General features: G+C 42.4%; 1 long non-coding RNA gene across 1 annotated transcript in view; it reads right to left on the minus strand.

Annotated features, from left to right (window-relative positions):
• Positions 1-1,147: 1,147 nt before the first annotated feature.
• The window catches only part of LOC109522876 (uncharacterized), an 11,879-nt gene continuing 7,262 nt past the window's right edge, over positions 1,148-5,764 (minus strand). The window contains exon 3 of the long non-coding RNA XR_002169649.1: positions 1,148-1,276. This is a non-coding gene — a long non-coding RNA (uncharacterized LOC109522876). The remainder of the gene's footprint in view (positions 1,277-5,764) is intronic.

A 5,764-nucleotide genomic window follows, 5' to 3' on the forward strand; every position in this document is an offset into this window, starting at 1 on the left:
TTACTTCTTCCTACTCCTTTGAACATAATAATTGTGGTGAATGATGACTGATTTCTCTTTCCTTTTTACTATTTTACTTACCTTACTTTCTTTCAATTTATTACTGTATATGTGTTTATGTTCAATAAACAAACGAAACAAACAAACTTGAAGTTCTCAAAAGGACTTGGTAAGATGTTCATTTTCCAAATTAGATTTTCATTCAAATTAAATTTAATTTGTTCTCATCCATCCATTTTCTAATCCTCCCATCCTCACGAGGGTCGAGGGTCGTGCTGAAGCCTAATTTTGTTTTCATTCAATTGGAAACATGACAAAACACATCTGCTGGTCTCCGACGGGAGCAAACACGCTGCAAACGTCCGAAAGCTGAAAAAAAAAACCACACACAAGCAAGATAAAAAAACCACACAAAACAACTGCGAAACAAAAACCATGCGTGGGGTCTACTTGTCACGGTTGCGAGGTGGTGTTGGACCCAAAATACAGGCAGGAGGGAGGAGCAGGGTGTACTTGAAGAATTGTATTAAAACAGAGAAAACTAAATCCAAAGCAAACAAAGTCCAAAGTATCAAACAAAACACATGACCGAAGATAAAACATAACAATGACCAAAACCTGACTGAAACAAACATGACAGTAGCACAAAGCAACAGCAACAAACAAACATGACAGTGGCAAAGAGCAACAATGACCCGACCATGATTGCTCGGGCTGGGAGTCCTTTTAAAGCCACTCAAGATTGCTCGGGCTGGGAGTCCTTTTAAAGCTACTAATTATCTAATGACCAACAGGTGTGCAGCTGCAGGGGAGCCCTACAGTGCCACCTGTTGGTCCCAAACCGAATCATGACACTACTGGATTAGTCAATGTACAGATACTTTTGCGACCTCCATTAGCTAGGGGGTAGTAGAGTTTAAGACAGAAAGGGAAAGCGAAGAAGAGAGGCGTGATCTCTTCTTTGATGGAAAGAAGAATAAAAAGGAGAAACATACCACCTGCTGGTGTCCTCGCGTTTTATTTCCTGCTCACACAACACGCTACCAAACAGAAAATCGTTTCAAGTTTTTTTTTTTTCCCAAGATGGCGCCCGAATAGGCAGCCTTCGGCAAGTGCTCTTCAAGAGCCTTGCGGTTTTTGTTGTTTTTGTTTTTGTTTTGTCACATGGTGTTGTTACGTCGTGTGGACCTGATGTGGACTGTTTTCAGCATTTTTGGACACGACATTAGTCAAAGAAGAATAATCTGTGCTTGGTGGTTGCGCCTCCTCGGCAGCACTGATTTTTTGATTGGGAGGAATGTCGGCGCCATTTGACTGTCGTTGCTGGACATCCCCGGGGCGCTTGTGTCTTGCGCCTGAAGTAGGCAGCATTTTCACGGCCCCGCTTTGTTCAGCGAAAAGGTCGGTGCTGATGGACAGTCTGCGGCTGGATGGATGCCTGGATTGAGGAGCCGACGATGAGAAGAAAGGAGCGTCAGCGCAGAGCGCCAATGCGTGGAACTGGGAGTCGCGGCCTGGAATTGAAACGGATTTTCATGGGACAGGAGAAGAGAGCCAATCTCTCTTTTTCGTTAATGGATGCTACAGCTTCTTGTTGCTTTCAAGCTTAGCTTGTAGCAGACGTGTGCACATTGCAGCGTGACATCTTTGATCCACTGGTGAAAATGACACTTTGATTCGCTGCTCTTTCATCGATAACTGCTTCAGACAACAAAGTGTTTGCAGGAAAGTGGTTAAGATTGCACGATTGTCTGTGTCTCAAGTGTTGTGTAATATTATCTTGTCCTTTTTTGTTCACTTTTCTATTGATGGCGGCGCAGACACCCGCAGCGCCTCCTCTTGTTTTATGTTGAGAGGGAAGAAATTTCATCTGTGCTGTATAGCAGGGGTCCCCAACCGCCGGTCCGTGCTCCGCAGGGCATTTGGTACCGGGCCGCACAGAAAGAACTTGCCTTAATTCCATTTTACTTATTTCGGGATACGAAAGATGTTTCATTTTGAAAAATTACCGGATTCTCCGTTACATCCATCTGCGCTTGACACACATCAAGCCACGCTTCTCCGTCACGTGACGGATTTCGCTAAAAACAAAACGCCAGAGCTCGCAAAATGAGAAAAAAACTGCTGCAGATCGCAAATGACGGCGTCCTTAAAAGTACGTTCGAGACAACTGGATTAAAGTTATGGCTGAATACTCTGGGATCGCCACAATACCACTGTTGCTATTTCCGACATCCGACCTGTGTGAGGCGGGGGTTTTCTGCAGCAACAGTGAAAAAACCAAAATTACAAAATTACCAAGTAGACTGGACATAAACCACACACTTGAGGTGTCATTGTCTCCTATTACCCCGAGATGGGACCGTCTGGTTGCAGAAAGTCAAGCTCGGGGCTGTGGTGAGTCGTCATTTTCATGCACTTTGAATTTGCATTGTATCGTATTTTGAAGGCATTAAACATTACCATAGTGATTAGAGTGTTGCAGCCAGATTAGACGCTCCTTGTGTTTATTATATTTCGAAAACACCACAGTTTTCATGCAGCACATACCATATTATTTTTTTGTATTATTTCCGCCACACCTTAAATGCCGGTCCCTGAAAATATTGTCTGACATAAACCGGTCCGTGGGGCAAAAAAGGTTGGGGACCCCTGCTGTATGTTACAGCACATTTGACAATAAAGTTGTATTCAATTCAATTCAATAGCCATGTAACAGTGCTGGTCTGTTACATAAAAAAAAAAAAAAAATCAAACATATGTGTTTAAAAAGACATGAAATTAAACGAAGGGAGACTCACAATTGGACAATTCACACTTAATCTGACAAATGCAGTTGAAAGCAGCAGGATTGTCCACACACACACACACACACACACACACACACACACACACACACACACACACACACACACACACGCAGTCCTGTATTTGTGGCACAGGACCAAGTGAAAAGGCCTACAAAGCGAGGACCACCCTTTCTGCTTGACGAAGGAACTAAAAAAACACACTTCTAGAAACAGGGGGGCGTCCTTATCCAATACACTGCCTTAGATTAAATAAAACACCAAAAGTTAAGAAAAAGTTTTGAACTAGGTAAGTGAGGACCAGGCACTGACCATGGGTTCTGAATGATTTTTTAAGTAGATGAACCTTACTGAACATTTAAGGATGTAAATTTATCATCAGAAATGTTACATTTTGAAATATTTTCTCACTATTAACAGGGGAGTGTCATTCATTCAGTCATTTTCCAAATCACTTCATCCTCACTAGGCTCGCGGGGGGTGCTGGAGTCTATCCCAGCCATCTTCGGGCAGTAGGCGGGGGACAGCCTGAACCGGTTGCCAGCCAATCGCAGGGCAGACAGAGACAAACAAGCCATCCGCGCTCACACCTCAGGACAATTTGGAGTGTTCAATCAGCCTGCCAGGCATGTTTTGGGAATGGGGGAAGAAACCGGAGGACCCGGAGAAAACCCACGCAAGCGCGGGGAGAACATGCAAACTCCACACAGTAAGGCATGAGCTGGAACTGAACCCGGTACCTCTACACTGTGAAGTCGACGTGCTAACCACTCGACTACCGGGCCACACAGGGTAGTGTCATTTATTGAAAATATTCCTTATTAAGAAGCAAATTGGTTACTTCAGTCAGGGGAACTGTTTGTTTTAATGGCAGTTTCGCTGTCAAAAGCTAAATCATCACTTTCTTAGAAAAACAAATGTAGCCGAAGAATTCAGTTTGCAAAAGACAATTTGTATTTGCCATATCAATTCGCGGTGACTTTAATGTTTTACTCGGGGCAGCATGGCTTGTGGACAGAGTGGTCATCTTCCAAACCAGAGTTTGGCGCTTCAATCCGCGGCCATACCAACCTTGTCCAAGTGTCCTTCAGCAAGCTACTGAACCCCAAGTTGCTCCGGATGCTGCATCATCAGTAGGATCAATGAGGAAACATTGCGAAGCATTTTGAGTTGATATACGTAAGTGACAACCCATTTACCATTGACATGAAGCAGAATGAAAATAAATAGTTCAAACCAGTTTCTGAGTTGCCAGTCAATTTAACTGGCCCTTGGTTGGCCATGCAATTTGATTCACACAAAAAATGATGAAGACATTTAGTGGTAGAGCATCAACTTCAGAATTGATGCTTCATTTTCAGAGAGCCATTTCTGTTCCGGTGTTAAAGGCTCAATCTACAATGAAGAGAAATTGGTGAATGATGGATTTTTAATTCTTCAAACAGTAATTTTTTTACAAAACATGACATCGCCAACAAAATAATTGCGATTTCACTCTCCGTTTATCATTCTCAACCTCCCTTTCACCCCTCCCTCCATCTCTCCCTACATCCCTCCCTCTCTCCTATTCCCTTTCTCTCCCTTCATCTCTGTCCCCACTTATTCTCCCCCCCTTTGGTGTCTCCCTCTCTCTCTTTCCCTCATTGTCCATCTCTCTCTCTCATCTTGAAACTTGTTTCAAACTTTTTTAACGTCTGTTGACTGCAGCTTTCTCCTTATGCATCCGGGGTCTCTTCCTTTATTTTTTTGGTTTCCATTTCTGCAGAAAAAAACCCAAAAGGGGTTTATTAGCAGTGGAGTTGAATATAAACAGACATTCTTGAAGTTGTATTCAAATCTAAACGCTGCCTTGATTGATAACAGGAACAGAATAAAAAGTATTAAAAATGCATTGATTCAGTACTTATAAAACATGTTTGAGGCATCTACCTTAAAGCAACTTTGTTGACTTAAAAACACGTTCACAGCAATTTCCCTCAAGGTATGATTCATGAGTGTTATGCTCTTTACACTATTTTAAAAATTTCCATATCCTTAAAATGAATGTTTTTTGTTTCCGTCTTTCAAGGCTTGTTTGTCTATGTGGGCCCCCCGATTGGGTGGCACTCAGTTAAGGGTGTAATCTGACTACTGCCCAATGACGGCAAGGATAGGCTCCAGCATGCCCGCGACTTTTCTAAGGATTAGAAAATGGATGGATGGATCTGTGAACCAGATGAAGTCTTCTATTGTGAAGCACATACAGAAAAAGCAGTCTTTGCAAGTAGCTAAAAACAGCTGGTTCAATGGCCAAATAGTCTGACTGTGAATGTGTTTGAGAAACCGTGAGTGATCTATCTGCAAATTATCTACCGGCACTGTTGACATTCATGTTTAGAAGCTACAATCAAAGCCTGAACCACTGTGGTGATTTCAGAGCAACATAGGTGGTGAAAATTATCGAATAATGTGTGCCCTCTCATTCCATTCCATGTTTTCTTGTTTGCATTGAAATGCATGATATTCCAATTCATTCAAATGTCATATATGTAACCTCCAGTCACTGATGCTGTCGTGGTAGGCTTTTTTTTTTTTTTTAATTGGCTTCAGTTACAATCAGTGTGTGACTGTAACAAAATTACATAATAACCCTGTAACAGAAATTGCTATACAATAGAAATTGAAGACAATGTTACAAGTGAGTATACAAGTCTGCGACACCAGTTTAAGCACTGGTCCTTCCCATCTGCAAGTCACAGTGTTGTGTTATAGACTCACCCAATCCATGTCTTCCCAAAATGTTCTTTTAAGCTTGACTGTCTTCTGGCACACAGCCCCATCTATAAAAGAATACGTTTTGATAGAGTCAAAGTGCTTCCATATGCATCTCAGAACTATGTCAATACTTAGAGATGAAAGTGGACTTTCCTGAAAATTCTGGGCGGGGACGGGGGGGAGGGGGGATGTATGTATGTATG

This window comes from Hippocampus comes, unplaced genomic scaffold (genome assembly GCF_001891065.2).
Source record: "Hippocampus comes isolate QL1 unplaced genomic scaffold, H_comes_QL1_v1.1 scaffold219, whole genome shotgun sequence".
In the NCBI taxonomy this organism is placed as follows: Eukaryota; Metazoa; Chordata; class Actinopteri; order Syngnathiformes; family Syngnathidae; genus Hippocampus; species Hippocampus comes.